The sequence below is a fragment of the Papio anubis genome, chromosome 7 (genome assembly GCF_008728515.1).
Source record: "Papio anubis isolate 15944 chromosome 7, Panubis1.0, whole genome shotgun sequence".
NCBI lineage: Eukaryota > Metazoa > Chordata > Mammalia > Primates > Cercopithecidae > Papio > Papio anubis.
In genome coordinates this window covers 37,920,712-37,946,626 of record NC_044982.1, presented here as the reverse complement: position 1 = coordinate 37,946,626, position 25,915 = coordinate 37,920,712, and the positions used below count along the sequence as shown (strand labels likewise).

The 25,915-nt window shown below is 45.1% G+C and overlaps 1 non-coding gene across 1 annotated transcript; it reads right to left on the bottom strand.

The window, feature by feature from the left end:
• Nucleotides 1-25,146: 25,146 nt before the first annotated feature.
• LOC116275977 lies at nt 25,147-25,253 on the bottom strand. Its single transcript, XR_004185443.1, has one exon. It is a non-coding gene; the product is annotated as a U6 spliceosomal RNA (small nuclear RNA).
• Between the last annotated feature and the right edge of the window lie 662 nt (nt 25,254-25,915).

The following is a 25,915-nucleotide window of genomic DNA, read 5'->3' as shown; positions in this document are numbered from 1 at the left end:
GCTCTCCAGATGTGTAATGTCAGGAAGTTATTCTGATCCCACTTCCTCGCAGATGAGATCTTTGTCTTATTGACACCTCAGTAGGGGCTCCACAAATGATTGTCCCTGGAGTGAATGAATGGATTGCCTTTGTCTAGGCTCATACTGATACCCCAGGCTGCCTCTCCCTGATGTATTCTGTAGGGGGCACTCTCATTACTGCCTTCACCGCAGCCACCTGTGGGGATGTAGGCACCTGTGTCTCCATCCTGGGCAGTGCTGGTCTTGGCTTTACTTATCTCCTGGATCTGGTGTTTTGAACCTGACGAAAGGCAGGCATGTGGGTACATGAAAGCACAAACAATGTGCAGTGCGTTTATTTGCTGGATGACCATTCCAGCCATTCCAAAGGCCCACTTGAGTGGGGGCATTACAGGAGCATCCTCTGTCTAGAAATCCGAGCCCTGGTTCTTCTTCTTCAACTGTCTTCTCCATCTCATTCCACCCTGCTTGAGTTCTCCCGCCTGGCTGTGCAAGCAGCCTCTCCCTTCAGATCTCTACCTCTCCTTCTGAGATCCAGCTACCCCAGCTAGGAAGTCCGTTGTAAACCCAGAACCAAGGATGTTTTCCCTTTCCCTGTCTCCTGCTTTTCAACATGCATAAAACCTCTTTGAGCCTCAGAAGAGACTGCCCAAGACCCACCTCCTGCGGCACCTAAATCTTCAGCTCTTATTCTCCAGCAATAAGAAATCAGTTTGATACACATTAAGAGCTTTGGTCCTGGGCCTCAGACCAGGGCATTGGTCCCATCAACCTCAGACCATATGTTCATGTGAGGACAGCAGGTGGGAGGCCACCTGCTTTCCTCCATCCGCTTGCCCTGCCTGGGATACTGAATGGCAGGTAAAAAGTGGAGAAGCATCTTCCTGTCCCAGCCCAGCTGCTGAGAGATGAGCTAGAGAGGGCGGCCTCGATCCAGTCGGCCCAGATTGAGGCCCAGACTCAGACACCTCCTGGTTCCCACGCTCAGGCAGCAGGCCTGAAGCAGAACTGGTTTCATAATCTCACCTCTGCCCAGTGCTTTTTGCAAAATGATCTGCCATTTGGTTCCCACATCACAATCATACTATTTATCTATGCAAAACAGCACCTCATTAAAAAAGGAAGAAACACATCACCATTGGCCCAACCCCTCATTAAGGTATAACGCACAGGCCCTGGGCACACCCAGGGTGGAACCAGCACCCAGACTGACTGGGGTGTTAGGCCCATGTCACTAGCTCTGTCCCCACCCTCACCCCATTCCTCCTAAGTGAGCTGTGCTGCTCCTCAAATCTGTGTAGTGGTAGATGACAGAAAAGGGGTCCTTTGGAACTGAGAGATGGGTTCACTGGGGGAGCCCCTCCTCCAAGGGGCCTTCTCCCCTGAAACTATTATCTCTACTTAAACTTCTTCCTCTTGCCTTCAGCCCAGCTTCTACAATGATATTTGCTGATTACTGGCATATTTTTACCTTTGTTTCTCACTAGAACGGAAGGGCCCTGAGCAGATGAACTGTATTATGTTTTTCAGGGCCTAAACCAGTGTTTGGCACATAGTAGACGTTCAGTAAATATTTGCAAAATGCTCAATTTAATTTTTGACTTCATGATAAGGAATTCCATGATTGTTTTTCTGCCAGAAGTTTCCCCTCCCATTCTCACTGGAAATACACCACCCCTTTGGTTATGTTAAGCAATGATTTCTACCTTGACCCCCAGGGTCTCAGGAATAAAAGTTGAAATGTTTTTATTTTGAATAATAATCTCGTGCTTTTTGTATTATCTGAATGGCTTTAATTTACTGTGCAACATTTAGGACATACAGAAAATAAATAAGAAAAATATCACAGCCATGCACTCACCACCCAACTTGAAAACACCCAAAGCATGATCACTACAACAGAAGACCCCAGGCAATTTTGATGCCAGGCACCTATTCCCCTTTCTCTCCTTCAGAGAAACCTATATCTCAAACGTGATGACCATCTGAATTTTTTACAGTTAATTTTTTAATGTAATAGGTATGAAGTTTGCCGTCGGTGTGTCCTGCAGGCTAAAGTCAGACTGTGTTCTCAACCCGGCCCCGCCCGCACTCCGCACCTGCTCTGTGCCCCAGTTTCTCTGTCTGTAAAGTGGTGATAATAATACCCGTCTCTTCCCCACTTCACTGAGTGTGCAGATGAGTGAGATAAACGTAAAGTGCTTGGAGCATCAGGAGAGAGAGGCTTTAGATAACCTCCAGCAGGTAGGTAGTGCAGGAAGTGCCAGCAGGCCTCTACCACGGGTTTCTCATGGCCGAGAAGGGTGTGCTGACCTGCTCACCTGACTGTGCCCTAACCCGGACGCCAGCTCATTCACACCAGCCAGCCAGTTCCGCCTCCTCTCTATGGGTAACCCTTCTTTGGTGCTTGTGGGATCCTGGAGCTGAGACAGCCAGCAGCCCCCTCTGACCATAGAGGACCCATTTCAGCCACAGAATTGGCAACCTCTCACTGTATTACCTGAGGGTTCTTCCTCTCTCCTTTCCTGTCATTCTGTGTGCCAGAGTTGTGCTGTCTACACAGCAAGCTCCTAAGCAATGGTGGTGATCAGGCTATCCGCACTCCCGAAGAAATGGGGAAGAAAGGGTCAGCAGGCATGTCTGAGCCTGGTGTGAACGTACTGAGTAAATAGGTCAGTGAGATCTACAAAGTTTAAGACTCCCTGTTCCCAGGACCAAAAGAGACAAATGAGGTTGAAAAGCGCAAACTCAACATTTTTAAAAACCATAAAAAGAGACAATTCCCACCCAAGGCTATCTCCCACATATTCACACCAGAGGGCTTCAAGTGTGGGAATTGTGTCGGGAGAAGAAGAGCAAGAGCTGGCTAGCCGGTCCACGAGGCTCGAGAGGGGGGATACGGAGGTAGGATGGTCAATGGACAGAGGCCAGAGGCTGAGTTCATCCAAGACACTGTCACCTGACTAAACCAGTAGAGACTTCTGAAGCAGTCCAACAGTGTGGTCAAAGAAAATGGCAAGCTTGGTAGGTAAAAGAGGTTGCTGACACAGATGTTATCTACAGCAGAGAAGTCACTGTCATTAGAAAATATTCCCCCACTTGCTAAATGCTTTCAGCACTCCAGCCCGAGAGGCTATTCAGAATGCTGATGTTGCAGATAAGTGCAAGGATGGGAGGAGCTGCGGCTCCCATCCTTCAATCTCAAGAATCCTGCCAATTCCAAGCACCTATGCTGTGTCTGCTATTCAGGACAGCCCTTGAGGAAGATGGTGCTCCAAGAAAAATCCCGAAGAGGTGGTCCAGAAAGCTGGCCACCAACAAGGGGCACTGATAGGAGAACTGGAGGCTTGGATCTCTGACCTAGGATGTCAGGAGCTGCCACAGAAAAGAACTGAGAGAGTCAGGGCTTGAAAGCAGGGCCATTACTGGGAAACTTCCAGTGGAAGAGAAAGAATCTTGAGTGGTGGCTGACAGAATTGAGTTCTAGACCTAGATCAGTGTGACCTTGAGTGAGTCATTTCATCTCTCTGGGCCTCAGTTTCCTCATTTGTAACATGAGGGGGTTGGGTTGGATTATGTCTAAGGTTCTATCACACTAACATCCTATGGATAGCGTCAGAGAACAGGGAGGGGACCAACACTGGAATGTCCCTAAACGTAATGCATTGGGGCCACCAAAGCTGAACGGAGTGTACAGTTAAAACTCATATTTGGAGCCTGGTGCACTGGCTCACACCTGTAGTCCCTGTCCTTTGGGAGGTCAAGGCAGGAGTATCACTTGAGGCCAGGAGTTCAAGACCAGCCTGGGCAACATAGTGAGACCCTATCTCTACAAAAATAAAAAAATTATCCAGGTGTGGTGGTGCAACCTTTAATCCTAGCTACCCAGGGAGCTGAGGAGGGAGGATCACTTGAGCCCAGGAGTTTGAGTCTGCAGTGAGCTATGATTTCTCACTGCACTTTCAGCTGGACAACAGAGCAAGACCTTACCTCAAAAATATATTTAAAAATAAAGGAACTCGTATTTGGCAAGCATCAGAGCAAGATGTAAAACTTTCCTAACCCTGCTTCCCAGAGTCACACACAGCATCCTGACCTCCTTGTCCCATGATCAGAGTATGAGCCAGTGGGCTCCAAGTTGGGCAACCCAATTCTCGGTCCAGTGCTTGTACTAGCTGTGCGACTTCAGGCAAGGCAGTTATCTTTTTGCCTTGCCTGTTTCCTCATCGCTAAGAATCTTCGCCTCCTCCCTGCCCCATGAGGAGGCTGAGAGAATTCACTGAGTAATGTCCACCTAGCATTTGGCTTGCAAGGGGGAAGAGTCCCACCTAAATAGAAGATGACGAGGGTTGTTGTGACAGCTGTTTGATTCCCTGAGTTCTTCCCCAGCCCTTCCTTTGCTGCTGATGGAAACTAACCTGTTGTGAGTCACTATTGTCTTGTTCTCAAAGTTCAGTTCAGAGAAGTCCCCTTGAGCATCACGTTCCTATCTAGCCTCACTGCCAAAGGAGGAGACATCAGAGAACAAGGCTAAGAAAATATGATGCCACCACTTTCCTAACACCTGATTCCACTTTGCTTTTTACCCACTATACTGTACGTTTCATAAGGGCGGGGACATCTGGGCAACCATGTTGCACAACTGCAGGGGGCACCATCTGCCAGCATTTAGTTGACACCCAATAAGCATTTGTTGAATGAATGACACAAACTGCGTAGCTAATATTTGGGTGGCAGGAAGAAAACTACTATTTTTGAATATCCACCATATGCCAAAAACTTTTTTTATTTTATTTATTCCTCTTAGCAGTCTTATGGAATCAAAACTATTTTCCCATTTTATGGTTGGGTAAACTGAGACTCAAGAATTAAATGATCACCGAGGTCTCATCCAATGAAAGCAGTAGACATAGAATTTGAACTCATGCCTATTTCACTGGGTTCTAGTCACAGTCCCGTGAATGTGGGTAGGGGAAGGGGGCAAATATCTTAAACCAAGATAAGCTGAGACACTGTCTTCAACAAAGGTTTTTGCTGGACCAACAGGGTAATAGTGCCGGAAGGGTATGGCCTGTTAGTGACAGAAAGGCCCCCTCAAACCAGGCCTTTAAATGGTAAGTGCTGGCTGAGGAAAAGCCCAAGTTTCAGTAGCTTCTCAAACCCGTCAGGAGAGCCAAGAGAATCTGGGCCGTCCCTTCTCCCTTCCTTTCTGCCTGTTTTTACCTCCACTACCTCACCTTCATCACACACATGCACACACAATCCCTGCTACAACGTCTCCCAACAAATATAAACACAGAGACACACAATGTCTATTCCCCTCTCCCTGCAAAACCCCTCAGTTCCTAGAAGACCTGCAAGAGCTGACAAGCAGGAATGTGGACAACAGGAATTACAGAAAGAACAAGAAAAGACCAGCGCAGTGGCTCACACCTGTAATCCCAGCACTTTGGGAGGCCAAGGCAAGTGGATCACTTGAGGTCAGGAGTTCAAGAACAGCCTGGCCAACATGGTGAAACCTTGTCTTCACTAAAAACACAAAAATTAGCCAGATGTGGTGGTGCATGCCTGTAATCCCAGCTACTCAGGAGGCTGAGGCAGGAGAATCTCTTGAACCCAGGAGGCAGAGGTTGCAGTGAGCTGAGATCACGCCACTGCACTCCAACCTTGCGACAGAGTGAGCCTCCATCTAAAAAAAGAAAACAAAAGCAAATGAAACAAACAAAAAATAAACCACAAAAACAAAGAACAAGAGGATTTCTTTGCCTCAACACTGCTAAAATTCAAGAGTATTGGAAGTAGTCTTTGTCCTCCAGTCTCTGCCTGGGACATTTTCCTAGCACGAACAGTATGGGCATGGCTCCCCCGGCACCACGGATGAACGCAGGCTCAACCCCCTCCATTCCTGAGCTTTGTTGACCTTCATGAATTCTTTGATACGGGAACAATCATCTCTGGCCTAACATCAGAAGGAGCTGTGCTTTCAAACACCACAATCGGCCTTGTTTAAGGAGCAGTCCCTAGGACAGCCCACAGGGAGTACATATTTACTCAGGCCTATGGCACTTGTAAAGGAATTATTGACCGTTGAGAGGTGCTTGCAGCTGAATGTATATCCCAAGGCGCGGTAGCTCCCCTCACCAGGGGCCTGATAACTGCCGGGTGCCCTGTCAATTGGCTGACATCTCATGGCTTCCCCAACTGCTGCCCCGAGTAAAGCAATGCGATTGAGTGAGTTCGTGGAATCCCTTTTATTCTTTCCAAAGATCCACCTTGCTCAGCTCTTTTTAATTTTTATTTTTTAATAAAATAGAGACAGGGATCTTGCTATGTTTCCCAAGCTGGTCTCAAATTCCTGGCCTCAAGCGATCCTCCTGCCTTGGCCTCCCAAAGTGCTGGAATTACAGGTGTGACCCACCATGCCCGGCCCTTACTCAGCTCTTTCAACCCCCAAAGATGAGAGTGTCTAAAAGGAAAGTGACCACAGCTTCACTTTCTAGAAGATAATGTCACTAAACAGGGAACCCAGGACTGAAGGCTGGTTGTTGCACCTGTGAGGCTAAATCCCAGCTCCGCCAATACCTGCTGTATTTGTGTACTAGGGCTACCATAACAAAATCCCACAGATGGGGTGGCTTAAACAATGTATCTTTTTCAGAAACTTATTATCTACCTCAGAAACATATTTTCTCACAGTTCTGGAGGCCTGAGGTCCAAGACCTGTGTATAATGAATGTCAAGGACAGAGTAGCAAGTAGTAAAGAGGCACCACAGGCCATCCTTGGAAAGCTAGCTGCATTGACAGGAGATATTTGGACAGTGCACAGCTGGAGACCTTCCTGTCTTTGCAGTTCTCTCTGCTTACTTCCAAAAATGTTGTATATATAGATTTTGATTTAGACACTTTCAGGTGCACGCAGGCCTCTGTCAGTACAATAAAGAAAACAGAGCTGGGCCTGGTGGCTCACGCCTGTAATCCCAGCACTTCAGGAGGCCGAGGCGGGTGGATCACCTGAGGCCAGGAGAACAGCCTGACCAATATGGTGAAACCTTGTCTCTACTAAAAATACAAAAATTAGCCGGGCGTGATGGTGTGCACCTGTAGTCCCAGCTACTCGGGAGGCTGAGACAGGAGAATTACTTGAACCTGGGAGGTGGAGGTTGCGGTGAGCTGAGATTACGACACTGCACTCCAGCCTGGGCCATAGAGCGAGACTCCATCTCAAAAAAAAAAAAAGAAAAAACAAAGAAAGAAAGAAAACAGATTCCTGTCTCCATAAAATATCTGATGCTGCTATTTTTTTATTCATTTTTTTCTGGGCCTCCGGGGTAAAGAATTGAGTTAATTATCCTATTTGATTCATAACATCGTCACACTCACTGCATTCCCCTCACTCCAGTAGTTGCTATACTCATGTGTTTCAAGGGATCCCTTGATAAGGACATATTCTTGTGAGATATATGGTATTATTTTGTAGGAGGATTGCTTTTTTAATTCATAAATGGTATGCTGTAAATAGCATTTGGTTTTCTGCTTTCTTCCAGTTCTAAGGTATCACCATGTGATAGTATGTGCATGTCATTCCCTGCTTCTAAGAGCCATGGGTATTCCATAGTGTGTGCTCACCAGTTAACCTATCCACACACGTGGTGATGGACAACTCAGCTGCCACAAACAAGGCAGCTGCAAGTGCCCTGGTGGCCGACACAAGAACTGCTCTGAGAAACCCAGAAGGATTTCTGTGCCCCAGTGGATGCATCCTCACTGCCCTGAACCCTTCCAGACTGCCCTGTAACCAAGCAGATCTATGTAATAAGGTGCTCGGTGTAGTGCTTTTACCTTATCAGCTATTAACCAAAGAATCCCACACTGGGGCATCAGGGTTTCATCCAGCTCTGCTGCGGGGTGCCTGTGGGATGTTACATAAGTCACATCCCGTGTCTGGGTCTCAGGATCCTCTTCCACCAAGTGAGTATGCCGGACAAGGTCAACTCAAGGCCAACCCTAACCCCACTGGGAGTGCATCTGAAGGGCAGCACAAGATGATGAAGCAGAGACACCTTTGAACCCCAAGTCCTAGCTTTGGCGACCTTTGTGAATTGCAGAAGGAGCTCATTGGGAATATACGTGTTGTAGGAGTCCTTGACAATTAAGTGAAATAATGGACATAAAGTATCTGGCACTTTGAGTAGCTGTTCAAACTGATATCCATTCTTTTTATTACCAACCCATGCCCTTTCCCTGTTTTGTCATTTTCCATTGAAGAATTCTGAAATTTTTCAGAATTCTAAATTCTGACAATTTACTGTTCTGTCTTCTTAATGAGGTGTAAATACATACAGTAAGGTCTAATAATCTTCTTTTAATAACAGCTTTATTGAAGTATTCACAGACCATAAAATTCACCCTTTAAAAGTATATAATTCAGTGTTTTTTTATAATACTATATTCACAGAGAAATCTCATGACTGCTTAATTTAAGAACATGTTCATAGACCCCTCCGCCCCCCACCAGAAAACCCTCACTCTCCATTTCATCCTCTCCAGCCCCTGGCAACCATTAATCTACTTTCTGTCACTATTCTGAGCATCTCATACAAATGGAATCATTTACTATATGGCCTTTTGTGACTGGCTTCTTTCACTTAACGTAACATGTTCAAGGTTCATCCATATTGTAGCATGTGCCAATACTTCATTTTTATTGTGAATAATATTCCACTGTATGGACACAGCACATTTTGTGTATTCATTCGTCAGCTGATGAACACTTGGGTTGTTACCACTTTTTGGCTATTACGAATAAAGCTTCTGTGAACATTCATGTACAGATTTTCGTGTTTAATTATCTTGGGCATATACCTAGGAATGGAATTGCCAACCATACGGCATCTTTATGCTTAACTTTTAAGGAAGTACCAAAATGTTTTCTGAAACACCACTTTTCAGCCCCACAGCCATATATGAGGGCTCCAATTTCTCTACATTCTCATCAGCTCTTATTATCGTCTTGTCTCTTTTGTTTTAGTTACTCTAGTGGGTGTGAAATGGTATCACTTTGTGGTTTTGAAGTGCACTAATCTTATATTAGCAGCTCGGTCTTTGCAAATGTGTACACCTAAGATACATATACACAGATTTAAATATAGAACATTTCCCTCCTCCTGCCTCTGAGTCACTGTCTTCCTACCCAAGGTAACCACTGTTCTGCAGCAACATTGCCTGGTTTTCCTGTTCTTTAACTTTATGTAAATGAAAACATAGAATATATGCTCTTATGTCTAGCTTTTTTCCACTCAAAAAATGTTGTGGTATCAGTGGTTTCAGGTGCTTGTTCTTTTTATTCCTATGTAGTATTTCATTATATGAGTATACTGCAATCTATGTATTAATTCTTTTATGAGTGGACATTTGTTTCGGTTCCAACTTGGGGTCATTATGAATAAAATTGCAAAAACACTCTTGTACCTTTCTTTTGGAAGAAATATGAACTCATTTCTCTTAGGTCTGTACCTAGGAATGGAATTGCTGGATCATGGAGTATCTTTAACTTTAGTAGAGGTTACCAAACAGTTTTCCAGAGTGGTTGTACCAATTTACATGCCCATCAGTAATGTATGAGCATTTCAAGTTGTTCTATATCTTCTTTGGCACTTGAATAAATCAGTCTTTCTGTTTTTGTTTTTTAAGTGAGACACAATCTCATTCTGTCACCCAGGCTGGAGTGCAGTGGCACGAACATGGCTCACTATAGCCTCAACCTCCCTGGGCTCAAGTGATCCTACCATCTCAGTCTCCCAAGTAGCTGGGATTACAGGCATGCACCACCATGCCTGGCTAATTTTTTAAATTTTTTAGAAATGGGGTCTCACTATCTTGCCCAGGCTAGTCTCGAACTTCTATCCTCAAAAGATCCTCCCACCTCACCCTCCCAAAGTGCTGGGATTACAGGTATGAGCTACCATGCTCAGCCTAAGTTTTTAAAGTTTTTCAGGTAAGTTTTAGTTTTGGTGTATAACGGTATCGCACTATGGTTTTAATTTGTGTTTCTCTAGCAACGAATCATGTTGAGTACCTTTCTTCATTGCCTTCAGTCTGAAACTTAGCTGAAAGGATCTGACAAGTAATACTCAACTCTCCCTGGTGGTTGCTGGAAGAACTAAGGATTGAGGTGCTCCAGGGGGCCCCATCAAGGGTGAGGTCTTTTATCCCAGATCCTTGATCACACTCTACTAATCGAACACTAGTAAGAAATCCATTGCTATAAACATATTTATTCATTTCTGAATTAACAGTATTTTACTTTCAACTCCTAGAATTCTCCTTGCAACATATCCTTAATCCAATAAAGAAAGAGATGGAGTAAAGTAAGTGTAAAAAAAAAATTTACCAGTCAATCTTCAAGGCAAAGAATTGACTATACTAAACACAAGAAATTTCCATTTAAATGTTAAAGTCAGGTGAAGTTATAATCTAGTATATAAGGGATGTTTAAATTCATGTTTCTCTTTTTGTTTGTTTGGTTTTTGAGACAGAGTCACTCTCTGTAACCAAGGCTGGAGTGCAGATCTCGGCTCACTGCAACCTCCGCCTCCCAGGTTCAAGAGATTCTCCTGCCTCAGCCTCCTGAGTAGCTGGGACTAGAGGTGCATGCCACTAAGCCTGGCTAATTTTTGTATTTTTTGTAGAGACGAGGTTTCACCATGTTATCCAGACTGGTCTCAAACTTCTGGCCTCAAGTGATCCGCCCACCTTGACCTCTCAAAGTGCTGGGATTACAGGCGTGAGCCACCAGACACACTTTCTCTTTATTTTTTTAATAGAACGTTTATATTCTTTATGATAGCTTAATGGAAGGAGCATTTGAAAAAGGGTCAGTTATCGTTAAAGAAAGTGTATTCTGTCCTCAAGTTGGGAGAGATCATGTGTGAGGTAAGTGTTTCAGAAGGTTCCTTAGGGTCATCACATTATACAGGGCTCTGTGCCGTGGACACGGAATTGTAGGGGTTGGGAGGATCTATGAGAACTACCAAGGTGATTGGTGAAATGTCGGTCAGCCTCCAGACACCTCTGCTGCACCCACTAGGCAGAACTGGGGTAAAATGCCCAGGTCCTTTGGGCAGAGGAATTTCAGAAACAATGTGAGGCAAGATTTGGAGTTCCCAACTCCCCCATGCCAGTCCCCATGTAAGCAAGCAGGACTTTCCCACCCAACAATAAACGCCTCTCTCTCCCATCCAATAAATATCACTGATGTGTTTATGTCTTGTTAAGCCATTGGGGCAAAGGAGTAAGCTCCCTGTTAAAGTCAACAAAAGCAAAAATCATCCCACAGCTTTTATCAAACACTAAAACAATTTTCAATGTGGAAAATTTCTTCTTAATAGGGAAATGGAAAATTACAGATATAGAATCATCCAATCTTAGAGCTGGAAGGAACCTTGGAGGTCATCAGTTGAACCTCGAGCCCACTGCTGGAATTCTTATTACAACATCCCTGCTGTCCTCTGCTTGAACGGTCGTAAGCCTGGGCCCTTTCTCAGCACCTCTAAGGAAGTTTTCCACCCATTGTTGGGTGGTTGTTAGACAGTCATTCTTATGTTGAACCAAAATAGTCCTTCTGGAAACTTCACCCTTCAGGCACAGTTTGAATCAGTCTATATCCTCTCCTCTGTGAGAGCCCTTTGAGTATTTTAAGGCTGTAAGCCTCATCCCCTCTGAGTCTTTTGTCCCCAGACCAAGCATTCTCACTTCCTCCAAATATATAATAATCCATTCTAAAACCTGGCCAAGGACAGGCATCAAGTCACTGGTGTGTGGTCTTCCTAATGCTTCTTTCCCTCGTCTTGAAAACCAGATCCACAGCAGGGGCTGGAGCAGCATACCCATTCTCGGAGATTGCCCGAAGGTACAGATGAAGCTTCTGTGACACCTTTGCAAGTTCAGTGGATGAGGGATGCAAGTCGTACGCCAACAGATAAGAGGTTTTTTTTTTTTTTTTGTAAGTTTTTAACAAGCTTGGGTATTTTTAGGAAATAAAAGTGACACTGTTGACCCCAATCTGGAGTGAGCCCAAGCAGTTTTCCCAGGAGATGGGTGGGTTCTTGCTAATCCAGTCACAAACTCTTAAGTATTTTCTAGGCACCCATAAGTATAGTACAGTATTATGTTCAGAAAACTGCTAGAGCTTCCTTAGTCCTGGTCTTATCCATCTGGGCAAAGTGGCCCAACCAGGGCAGTGAGGACGAGTACCTGGATACTCGTATGTGTACAATTCATGTTCAAGCCCTACCTGCCATGCCAGTGAACTAGCTGCTTCACCATCCCACTCCCCACAGCCCAGACCCCAGTGGGAAGTAGTCTACTTGTGAGCAGGTGCACACGCATGTATAGACACACATAAAACCCTCCCAAGCACACGCACATCCTTGAAGCCTTTTCTATCAATACCCCGACTTGTATTCAGCTATCTATCAGGGGTGAAAAAAATAAACAAGGTCTCTCCCTGGAGGCACAATGATTTTATGGTAGAGGTGCTTCTGAGCAGCCAGCAAAACAAGACAAAGGTCTTATTTGGTTTATCAAGCCCAGGTTACACCCATTGTTCATTGGGCCAGGCAGTGTTAATCAGCACCCAGACCTTTGAATAAAATCTTTGCCAAATAGATCTGTACAGATATTCTTGCTACGTAATGATAAAAGCACTACTTCTGGTAGGGAGGCAAAATCACTAAGATTTTAGGCAATAATTTTTCCTTGCTTACAAAACAGGGAGTAATGCCTACCCCAAAGATGTAAACAGTTTTTAATTATTTGAAGGAGAATCTGTAACTTATGCTAAAACCAATTGCCAAAATAATGCTAAATGGAGCTTTCTGGAAAGAAGGCATTGTGAGTAAAAGTCCCAGAAGAAACCCTTCTCTCCAATTTCTTCTTACGTTTCTGTGCAAACCCACAAAGGAGGGAATTGCATGATTTTAAAACCAAAGTCTTCTGTTTTTAAAAATCATATATCAAAACTTGAGAATGCAAAAGAGTTCTAATTACAACACCCAGGGAATGGTTATGAAATACCAATAATGGTTGATAAATGCTCAACCCAGTCAGTGAAACACATACACAAACCTTTGACCAGAAACACGGACTTAGAAGGTCACCATCAGCGTGATGAAAGCCTTGAAGCACGCCTCTGACAAGCAAGAAGGGCATTAGAGAGCCAGGTGTTTCCCCTTTGATTAATGCACTCTCTGAGAAGCCCAGATTGAGAGGGAACTATAAATGATCAACCTTTGTTTTGGAAAGGGCTTTCCTTGATCTTCTTGGGTTATTGTGCAGCCCATTCTACAAGTCTCCTCCCATCCTCCCTCCTGGTTGTCAAAACAAGTCTGTGGGAGAGGCATTCTCAGGAATGTATGATGCTCTGTTTAATATGGAAAATGATCCTCCCAAGGCAGGGGAAGAAATAAAGAAGCAGATTTCCTCCACAGCCTTCACAATACAAACCCTCAAGGACACTGAGAGAAGGGTGGTTTAACAGGTGCATGAGGAAGATTTGGAAGTTGTGGCTCCTTCAGAAATTTGCTTCCCAGTTTAATTGTAGGCATCTAAAGGGTTAGGTCAACTCTAAGGATGATTCAAGTATTTCCTCTCATTTTCTTTTCTTTTTTTTGAGATGGAGTTTCACTCTTGTTGCCCAGGCTAGAGTGCAATGGCACGATCTCGGTTCACTGCAACCTCCACCTCCCAGGTTCAAGCAATTCTCCTGCCTCAGCCTCCCAAGTAGCTGGGATTACAGGCATGCGCCACCGCGCCTAGCTAATTTTGTATTTTTAGTAGAGACAGGGTTTCTCCATGTTGGTCAGGCTGGTCTTGAACTCCTGACCTCAGGAGATCGGCCCACCTCCGCCTCCCAAAGTGCTGGGATTACAGACTTGAGCCACCAGGCCTGGCCACATTTTCTCCTTTTAAGTTTCTTAGAAAGGTGAAAGGCCAGGCGCAGTGGCTCATGCCTGTAATCCCAGCACTTTGGGAGGCCGAGGCAGGCAGATCACTTGAGGCCAAGAGTTCAGGACCAAGCTGGACAACATGGAGAAACTCTGTCTCTAAAAACACAACAAAACAAAACAAAATACAGAAAATAGCCAGGCGCAGATGGCGTGTACCTGTGGTCCCAGCTACTCAGGAGACTGAGGTGAGAGGAACACTTGAGCCCAGGGGGCGGAGATTGCAGTTGACTGTGATGGCACCACTGCACTCCAGCCTGGGCACAGAGCTTGTGACCATGACCTTGTCTCAAAACAAACACACACAAAAAGTGAGAACTGTTTACCCCCTGCTTAGAGAAGGAAGGCTACTACTCTCAACTGGTATGGTTGAATGTTTTAAATATTAGCATATGATAAAACGAGTTGTACCTAATTAGGATTTTCTGAATCTCAGCCTGTAAAAACTTACTGTGTGATCTTAATATCGCTGAATCTCCATTTCCTCATCTATAAAATGGGGCTGAAATCTTCCTCAGAATTATTGCAAGGATTAAATTAGGTAAATGAAGTTCAAATTTAATTCTGGTACCTGGCCCATGGCATCCAGGAAACAGTAGCTATTATTAGGTAATTGACTGTTCCTTGCCGATTCATTCATAGACTGCAGGGATTTTGTGCACAAGAATCAATATTATGAAAATAATTATTGTGTAGATAGGCAATGCTAGATATCCAAGCATAAATAATTTGGTAATAAACTGCTGAAATCCATGTGACTCTTGAACAGATCACACTTTCACGAGATCCAGCTGGTACATGTCTGATGTGATATAATGGGAAGGGCCTGGGTTTTGAGACTGGCATACCTGACTTCCAGTTCCAGCAATGCTACCATGTAGCATGGAACAAGGGAACCATGGGAAAGTTACTCAGAAAATAGTATATAAAATTTATAAAGCATTTACATACTTTGATTATTTTACAATGCAATATTTTCTTTTAGTAGTCAGTTTTAACTGTGAGGCCTTATATTTTTTAAATGAAAATGTAAGCACTCTTTCAAATTATTTATCTTTAGAGAACTATATGATATGAAGTTTGGAAAACAGAAAAGAGAGAATAAAAGTCATAATTCCGCCCTCCTAACACAACCACCATCTTCATTGTGTATTCATTCTCTTGCACTAAAAGCATCCAGAAGACCACACTGTGATCCTTCTCACCTGCTGTATTAGTCCATTTTCACGCAGCTGATAAAGACACATGCAAAACTCAGAATAAAAAGCAGCTTAATTGGACTTACACTTCCATACAGCTGGAGAGGCCTCAGAACCATGGTGGGAGGCGAAAGGCACTTCTTATATGACGGTGGCAAGAGAAAAATGAGGAAGATGCAAAGGTGGAAACTTTTGATAAAACCATCAGATCTCGTGAGACTTATTCACTACCTTGAGGACAGTGTGGGGGAAACCACCACCATGATTCAGATTATCTCCCCCTGGGTCCCTCCCCACAACATGTGGGAATTATATCAGGACGAGATTTGGGTGGGGACACAGAGCCAAACCATGTTACCTGCCTTCGCTCCACCATCCTCTCAGTTGTTCTGCTGGATTGTTATCAGGCTAACAAAAACAAACAGGCAAAAAACAAAAACCACAACACGTACACACACACACACACACACACACACACACACACACACACCCCCCACATCACATGAAATGGAAAAAGGCAAAATTTAGACTCCATATAGCAAATGAATTTATGCTATGGTGTGGCTTTCCTCCATTGTGAATGTGCTTCTTAAGCACTTGGTTCTTAGGACAGGACCTGGAAAACCCTCAGGGAGTTTTCCCCCCACCAATATTGAATCCCCTTGGGCCATCACATCTGGATTGGTGGTCTGTTGGATGTTACTCACTCATGAGTTCCTAACAAGAGACCTGAAAAAAGGCAACCATAAAGAAGGGATGGAGGGATGAGTTGGCCAAGAAAAAATTGTCTGATGTGTCCAGCATATTTCTGTTTGGGAAGCCCGATGCTGAGCATGGACCTCCATAGCATTAAGGAGAAAACGAGCCCAGCAGAAATACACCGTTTTCTGAAATATGTGGGAAGGGGACACTTAGGAGAAGTGAAGACAAAGCATGGCACTGCTTCACAAAGAGGATAATAAACCTTGAAGCTCTTTGCCCCAAGAGGTACTTCATATGGACAGAAAATGAAAACAAATTCAAAGAGCTTTGGGTGTTGAGGGCTGGGGAGGTAGGAGTGCCAGATAAAATATAGGACATCTGGTTAACTTTTAATTTCAGATGAATAATAAGTAATTTTTTTTTAGTTTAAGTATGTCCCATCTATTTTTTGTATGCCATATCCTGTATGTTTTAAATGTGTGAGGTTTGTGGTATCTATTTTTAAAATCTCTTTATTGAGATATAATTCACAAATTTAAAAATGTACTCATTTAAAGTGTGATTGTGCCATTGCACTTCAGCCTGAGTTGATCTCTTCCCTTCAAAAGCCTGTCCCCAGCATTCCTTTGTCATCTTCATTTTCCTTATAATGGAAACTCCATAGCTCTCTGGGTGTGGTAGCTCACACGTGTAGTCCCAGTTATTTGGGAGACTGAAGTGGGAGTATCACTTGAGCTCAGGAATTTGAGGCCAGGTTGGGTAATATAGTGAGACCCCATCTCTAAAAGAAACAACAACAACAACAACAACAACTTCTTTTCCCTTTTCTCCTCTCTCTGCCCTCTTCCCCTTCCCTCTACACCTTGACCTGCATGACTTACTGATGAATGATGAATGGAGAGGGATGGAAATTTTGTTCATCAGCTCTCCCAACACTGCATGCTCTTCCAGGGCAAATGACCATGCTCCCCTGTTTTTAAGTGCTTTTTGCCTCCCTGTACATATTCTGGCAACTTCTGTCTCTTTGGGGATGAGGTTTTCCCCCTGGAAGTTCTGTGTGAGAAATCATGTTTAATGTGTGATTCTGCATGGATGGGTGTGTAGGAAATATGACCAGCATACGCACTGACGTGGACCCATACAAGTCTAGGCATCTGTTAAGTGTTTGGCCCTGTCCAGGAAGTAGCTGGGCCATAAAATCAGATATGGGAGGAAGCTTGACCATGGGAGGGGCCCCTTCACAATAGAGTCTGCAGGGACGGTGGGGGGAGACAGGAATGCTAGTTAGGTTGAGCGTCTGAGCAAATGTGGACAGCCAAAGGCAGCCTTGGCCAAAACTCTTTTTCCTCTGTCTCCAGGAACTGGAAGTGTCCCACTGAGGTGTCATCGTGAGTCCATCCAAACCTTACTGAATTATTACCTCCATTTTAAGGTGTAAGGTGTTCAGAGAATGTTCGTGATTCAATAGTTCTTAACATTTTAGTTCCTCAATTGTAAGTGTGTCGGTTTATGAAAGAAAACACATTGGTTAGCACATTGATTTTGGAAAATTTCCACTGATAACTGTGAGGGCAGACACAGACGGTAAGATTATAAGACTCTTTTTATTCACAGGGCCTTCTTAAAAATCTAGTGTGTTTTCCATTTCCCTTGATGCCCTGTTCATGACAGGTGCTTGGCAAATATTAGTTGAATGGCTGAATAAATATATGTATGAGTGAATGGCAGACATCAAAGTCTTCCTGGATGAGGTCAAGACCAGCCTGGGTAATGTAGCAAGACCCTATCTATACCCAAAATTTTAAAAGGCGTATCTGTGGTCCTAGCTAGCCTGTGGAGGCTGAGGCTGGAAATTGCTGAAGCCTAGGAGGTTGAGAGGCTACAGGGAGCTGTGACTGTGCCAATGGACTGCAGCCTGGGCAACAGAGTGAGACCCTATCTCAACCAACAAACAAACAAACAAATCAAAAAAATGTTCCTGGATATTTGAGAATGGAATTTGAGATCAGGAAACAGGCCATCGTGTGAAAAGTCCCAGAGCAGTCATAGCTTTGCCACATAGAGTCTTGTGATTGGAACATGTCACTTAAACTCCATGACCTTCAGCTTCTGTGGCTGTCAATGGGAATCACCTCCTGCCATAAGTGGTTTTAAGAGTCAAGTGAAATTTCAGATCTGAAAATGCTTTTCTGACTATAGGCTGCTGTAAAGATTGAGGATAAATCTGATAGCATTCAAAACCCAGTGCTCACCACCTCCAACCCTGTGATCTTGCTCAAGTTAGTTAACCCACCCAAGCCTCAGCTTTTTTCATCTACAGAATGAGAATAATAATCACACCAACCTCACTGAATTGTCTTGAAACTTACATGAATGTATATGAGCTCGAGAGCGCAGAGGTGAGCTCACGTGAGTTTCTCTTCCCTGGGTTGCCATTGTCTGCGTATTTTCTGTTTTCTTTTTTTTCTTTTCTTTTTTTCTTTTTTTTTTTTTTTTTTTTTTGAGAGGGAATTTCACTCTGTCGCCCATGCTGCAGTGCAGTGGCGTGATCTCGGCTCACTGCAACCTCCACCTCCCAGGTTCAAGTGATTCTCCTGCCTCAGCCTCCTGAGAACCAGCCTCCCAGGTTCAAGTGATTCTCCTGAATCCCTCCTGAGTAGCTGGGATTACAGGTGCACACCACCACGCCCGGCTAATTTTTTTTTTTTTTTTTTTTTTGTATTTTTCGTAGAGACAGGGTTCCACCATGTTGGTCAGGCTGATCTCGAACCCCTGACCTCGTGATCTGCCCTCCTCAGTCTCCCAAAGTGCTAGGATTACAGGCGTGAGCCACTGCGCCTGGCCTCTCTGCATATTTTCTAAGTAGCTTGTTATTCTACATTGCCCAGACTTGTTTCTCTGCCAACCCACCAGTCAGTAAGTAAATTAATTAGGTGATAAGTGATTCCTTGATCTTTTTATTATTTCTATTTGGTTATGATGATTAAAGCAGATGGTCATCTGATTGGCCATAAGTCATGCCTGCAAAGCAGCTGCAGTTGTGTCTCAGGATTGTTTCCTTATCAGAGACCTGCCATCCAGGTGTTTCCTCATCTTAGGAGTTGCCCTCTAGGTTTCCTCAAATTGTGTCTTTCAGATGAGACCCACCATCGGAGCCAGGCTTTGAAGGAACTGACCCTGGTGTGCATGAGGAAGTACTTCACGGTGATGACCCTCGTCACCCCCTCACAAAAACACAGTGACCTCTCCCCCAACACCCCCGTCCCACTCCCAGGTACCCCGGCAAAAGCAGAAGAACCAAGCAAGCCCTTCCACCAAAGCAGCCATGAACCCCATTCTCATCATCTCCAAGAACTCCTTGCTATACCAGATAGGGGTCTGGGGTTCTGTTTTCCATTTGTTAAAAAAATCGTTTTCAGACTCTTGAACAGTGTGTTGGTTTACACTATTCTCTCTTCTTAAACCACCATATCAACAGATTCACTCTGCTTCCTTTCTTTTCATTTGGCAAATGCCACACTTTTAATGGCAGCAATAAAAGGTGCTTCTATCAACGCCAGGTGGGCAGCCCTGACCATCTAAAGCCTCAGAGAGGATTATACCAAGTCTCTCGTACACCTCCGTGCTAGTGACAACATGTGGGGACCTCTCATCCCAAAGTTTTGGGACAAAGTCTCCCGTCCCTTATCACTTGCTTTCACTGAAGCTAAATGTATCTGTTCAGTACATGGATAGATTTTTAAGCTCCTCTCACAAAGTCTTGTGCTTGAGACAAAATCAGCCCAGGTTCTGCACTTTGTCTACATTTCAGCAACTCTTCTGCTTGATATTAAAAATAGCCTTGTCTAGTCCATTGAGATCAGACCCAGGAGACAGGCGCCTGCTATTCTAATCTCTGCTTCACAAATAGCTCTCTATGGGCTCAAGCATCTATCAACACTTCCAGGGGTCTCCAGTTATAAAACAGGGCCAGGCCTAGTCACCTATAAAGGTAGACTCTGCTTAACTCTCCTGAGCTGTCCATGAGGTTAGCATGAGGCCTACAACAATCACATTTCCACCATGAACCAGAGACCTCCAATGGTGACTCAAAACTGAGAAGCAGTTAAGAGCACCTCCCACACTCAGGGGATCCTGTGCATTTCCCAGGCCAGAACCTACAAAAGGTTCCCTTGAGACTCAAACTCAAACATCACTGGTAAACAGGCTGCCCCTCCCCCCTTCCTCCCTCCTCCTGCAAACCTCCCCCATCCCTCACTTTCACCTCCCTTCCTCCCCAACCCATCTTGTACTCTGTGAAAAACTGTAGTCCCCTCAGTTGCCAAGGGAACCAAGCCTTTTATTCCATCCGTGACTAGCTGGTTGGGCTGAGGAGTGGGGCAACAACTGGTACCCAGGCCTTTGGAAGTCCAAGCCCTCCCTTTTTCCCAAAGGGGGAGGGGTGGGCTGCACCCCCGTTGCCTTTTCACCCAAACCCAGCTGGGTGGGACCGAGCCCTTGGGCTCTCAGGAGCTCCCTGGCTGTGGGCTCGGGAGATCAGTGCTCCCCAGGCCCTCCTCTGGCCCTGGCCCTTTCCAGAGGACAATAGCCTTCATGCAAGGGAAAATTCCATCGCCCAGGGTTCAAGTCTCCAAGGAGTTGCTGGGGCCTCTGTTTAGCCTGGAGTGGGCTCTGAGGAGCCGCTGCAGCTGCCCGGCTTGTTTTCCCCCTCGCTGTGTTTTATTTTTAACCCCTGAGCTGCCAAGGATTGTTTTTCCCCAACCAGTGCCTGGGAACTAAGGGAGGGAAGAAATAAGGCTTTGTTCCCTTTGGGGAACTAATTGGGAAAGACAGGCAGTGTGGCCGGCTTGGCTCTATTAGGGTGTGAGGCTCCCACCCCTCACTGCACAACATCTTCACCCTAACCCATGCCCAGGAGGCTGGGAGTGCAGAGGTGCTCCCCAGGCTGCAATCGGAGGCCCAGGGGCTGATGGGAACCCAAGTGCAGCTTCAAAACTGCAAAGGCAGCTCCGAGCCATTTTCTAGGGCTCTGAAGATACTTGGGAAATAAGATGTTGGGAGCTGGAAATGTCTACTTTTTCCCATTTCAACCCCCCAAACTAACCCCTGCTTTTCTCTTGCTGCTGCTGCTGCTGCTGCTGCTAGTGGTGGTGGCTGCTGCTGCTGTTGTTGTTGTTGTTGTTTTCCAGACCTGCATAAGGAACTCTGGAAGAAAAGTGAGGGAACTCAAAAAAGTAAGAAACCAGAAAATCAAGACATTATACTTTTAAACACTAGGCTAATCAATGGGAAACACCTAGCAACCTCGCTTATAAGTTTATTCCCTAAAAAATATTCCTTATACTCAGAAATCTAATTTCATTGCAAATTAGCTAGAAATTAATGAAAAATTTGTTCCACTGCCATTTTATTTTAAGATCAAATGGATTCCAGATAGGGACCCATTAAGAATGTAAGGACTATTGTGATCCCGTCTAGGGACAGAGCAAAGGTCTAAGGAATCACCCACTTGCAGCAAGCCCATACATTCAAGTTAGGGCTGGGGCATATGACACCCAGTGTGTTCAGGTAAAGACTGCTCACCTATTTACCAAGAATATTTGAGAAAAGAAAATGCTCCTGCCTGGCAGACAATAGCACAAAGCATTTCTCTGTACCTGGGCACATCTGCTCCACTCGATAAAAGAGGACCCCTGACCCAGACACACAGGCAGTTGGAGAAGAGGACAACTATGAACTGATACAAAGGCAAGAGGTTCCTGGTAGCATTGGAAGAACACAGACTGGTGCATAATGCACGGCGTGTGCAATAAAAGTAAGCTGTATTAAAACTTCAGCCTTGTTAATAGCTACAAAAAAAAATTGTTAGAAAGAATGAATAAGATCTTGGCCAGGCACAGTGGCTCACGCCTGAGGTAGGTGGATCACCTGAGGTCAGGAGTTCGAGACCAGCCTGGCCAACATGGTGAAACCCCATCTCTACTAAAAATACAAAAAAATTAGCCAGACAGGGTGGTGTGCACCTGTAATTCCAGCTACTCGGGAGGCTGAAGCAGGAGAATCTCCTGAACCTGGGAGGCGGAGGCTGCAGTGAGCCAAGATTGAGCCACTGCACTCCAGCCTGGGCGACAAGAGCAAAAAGAATGAATAAGATCCGGTATTTGATAGCACAACAAGGTGACTATAGTCAATAATAACTGAATTTAAAAATACATTTAAAAATGACAAAAAGAGTATAACTGGATTGTTTGTAACACAAAGGATAAAAGCTTTAAGTGACAGACACCCCATTTACCCTGGTGCAATTACTACACATTGTATGCATGTATCAAAATATCTCCCGTGCCTCATAACTATACTCACCTACTACGTCCCCACAAAAATTTTAAATATTTTTCTAATTTTTAAAAATTTGTTGAAAAACCATCAGCCCTGTTAAGTTGCTCACATGTGCTGCTGCAGCCCCAGCTCACTCCTGCTGACACAGGGTCCCCCACAGCTACGGGTCCATCCTTCCTCTGGTGTGGCAAGACTACATTTTCAGGAAGCTGCTGGGCAGAATGAAGCAACTCAAAGCTCAGGAGAAGTGTCTACGTGCCTTTTAGGGTTAGGGTTTAACCCGGCACCCAGGGATTTCCCAGCATGCAGACAAAGGCACTGAGAGTTAGAGCAGAAGCTGGAAGGGTGAGTCAAGCCAGGACTCAGCACCCTTGAACCCATCCACAGCTCCCACTCACATCATCCCACACTCCCTTTTCGCATTTACTCCAAGCATCTGGAGCCCCAAGCTCCTGCGCCTCAACCCACGCCCTCGGTAACAGTATCCATTGCCAAGCCAGAATTGACTCTGGGCCCACCATGCCACTCACTCAGAGTCTGTGAGGAGTGAGCAGCGCACGAGACCGGAAACAGGCCAACTCAGAGGTGGGCTCCCCACTGCACGTCTTATCCGAAAAGATGCCCCTCAGTCCCATCAGTGTTGACTTTGCATTGCACCATTCGATTATTTCCTTCAGCTCTTCTTAAGACAAATGGCTGGCTGTTGGGAGACTGGCCAGGGTTAAGGTGGAGCCTCAATGTGGCCATTTTCACAGTCCCGGCAAAGCCCATGGTTGGTGCCGAACCCTCATTGAACTGAATAGAACGGAGGAAAGCTAACCAACCCACCAGAATAATAATCACTAATGCTTATGGGGTGATCACACACCAAGACTGCTCTAAGTGTTTTATGTGTATTCATTTATCTTTACCTCATCATAAGTACTATTATTTTTCTACTTTATAGATAAGAAAACTGAAACAAGGTCGCAAACCACATGATCTACAGGGGAGCCACCACTGCCTCCTGAAGAACCCCAGTCAGGAATCCCAGATTAATTTCCCCAGCATCCTGTTTGGAAACCACATGTCCACCCTGCAACTGTACCTGGCTTGTGTCCCACAAGGAGAAAGATGCAGGGGCCTCCAGAAGCTAAAGAGGTAGATATGGGTTTACTTGGGTTAATGTGGCCAGGGAGTCGGGAGACCTGGATTCCCGTTCTGGCTCTGCCCCTATCTGCGTGAGAATGGCCAACTGTTCCAACCATGAGTTCCACCCTCCTCATTGCTCAGCCACCAGGTTTCCAGGTCCCTCAGGCCCCTGCACATCCTCAGCTCTCTGAAGAACAGTGACTGGTGTGACGACAGGGCCCCTTCACAGAGCGAACCTGACAAAGAACTACTCACCGCACACACGAGCCTTAGAATGCACATGTCAGTGTTTTGGGAAATACGTGCTGTTTTGAAATGTGTCTGGGCCATGAGTAAGTTTGGGGGGAAACGGGATAGGAGCTTTTCTTCCAGTTAACGAAGTGAGGCTTCATGGAGGAAGAAGATTTTCTTAGTCACATTTCCTGTTTCACACTGACCTTTTAAAAGGAAACCCACAACTGAACCTGTGCTAGGGCCTGCTTACAAAACCTACCCACAGGTATAATAAAGATGATCTAAATAAAGCCAAGCTTAACCTGAATCAGTGGAAATAATAAGATCACCAAGAAGGGCTGATGGCCTGAGATAAGGGACATGGTGGTGCTCCGTAAACTGCAAATAGAAGTGACACGTGAGAGATTTAATGATTATTAAACAGGAATCTAAGCAGAGAGGCAGAGATAAACCATGCAATCTTTTCATCAGTCTCTATGTACTCAGGGCTTAGCCACTTGTTATAAAATGGAGACTCTGAAAACTTAGGAGAGATGGATGCAGTGATTTCAAAAGAAGTTGTGTTGATTGGGTTATAAAATTAATTATGGGAATTAAGATTTCTTATCTGCAGAGGGAAAAACCAACAGATAACTGAAGAACTTAAAGCTGGTAAGGGGCCAGGCTTGGTAGCTCATGCCTATAATCCCAACACCTCAGGAGCCTGAAACAAGAGGACTGCTTGAGCCCGGTAGTTCAAAGCTAGCCTGGGCAACATAGTGAGATCCTACATCTATAAAAATAATGTTTTTTGTCCCCAGATGTGGTGGTGTGTGCTTCTAGTCCCAGCTACTCGGGTGGCTAAGCCTAGGAGGTTGAGGATGCAGTGTTCTGTGATCATACCACTGCACTACAGCCTGGGTGATGGAGCAAAACTCCATTTCAGAAAAAAACCAAAAAGTTGGTAAGGGATCAGTTATTGGATGACACATTGCCATATCTACTGATCAAAGAATGACAGGCCCAAACAGTAGCAGACAGATGTGGGATACTCAAGGATGTCCCAGAGATGGCCAGGTATGGTGGCTCATGCCTGTAATCCCAGCACTTTGGGAGGCCAAGGCAGGCAGATCACTTGAGATCAGGAGTTCGAGATCAACCTGGCCAACATGGTGAAATCCTGTCTCTACTAAAAATACAGAACTTAGCCAGGCGTGGTGGCGCATGCCTGTAGTCTCAGCTACCCTGGAGGCTAAAGCAGGAGAATTACTTGAACCCAGGAGGCAGAGGTTCCAGTGAGCTGAGATTACACCATTGCACTTCATCCTGGGCAACACAGTGAGACTGCAACTCAAAAAAAAAAAAAAAAAAAAAAGAATGTCCAGAGACACCTGCAGAACAGTCTCCAAGGCCTGAAGAGCTTCACCATCAGGCAGCACCCAATGCCATGGCTGTTTACACTGATTCAGGGAGACGTCACAGAAATGTTAAGTTTTGAAAGCTTTATTTTGTTTTGTTTTTTTACTTTTTTATTTTAAAAAATATGTAATGCTTCACAAATTTGTGTGTCTTCTTTGCTCAGGGGCCATGCTAATCTTCTCTGTATTGTTCCAATTTTAGTACATGTGCTGCCAAAGAGAGCACTGTTTTGTTTTGTTTTAAACAAAGAGGCCTGGAATTGGACTGAAGTAAAAAAAAAAAAAAAAAAAAAAAATCATACAAAGGAAACAGTAATTACGTTAGCAAAAATAGAGTGGGGAATAGGGTTAGGCCATGACAGGCAATGATCCTAAGAGCTAGAGGTCTCTCCCACCCCAACAGAGAGTGACACACACACACACACAGAGACAGAGACAGACAGACACACACACGCGCGCGCACACACACACACACACACACACACACACAGACAGAGAGACAGAACCCTGACTGGAATACCTCAGGCTCTTCCCAGCCAGCTTCCACGTTGCTCTCCCATCCATCTTCACACCTAATTCTTCTACCAAACCCTCTGTCCACCCCAGGAGATTGTGAACTCAGGCACCAAATCCAACAAACTTCCCGAGGAGCTTATAACAATCTGTTTTACAGAGAAGTAAATGTTGCTGAGAGGGAAAATTGTCAGGCCTCAGTGTTCCAGAGCAGGAGGCATTCCTTCATTCCCAGAGAGGCCCTGGGCCTCAGCAAGCAAGCCCGACAAGCCCTCCGCAGCCAGAATCCAAGCTTCAGGCCACGCCTCCCTCACTGCTGGGCCCTGGACAGCGAGGTTGCTGCTCAGAACCCCTCTCCTCAGGGGGACAGTCCTC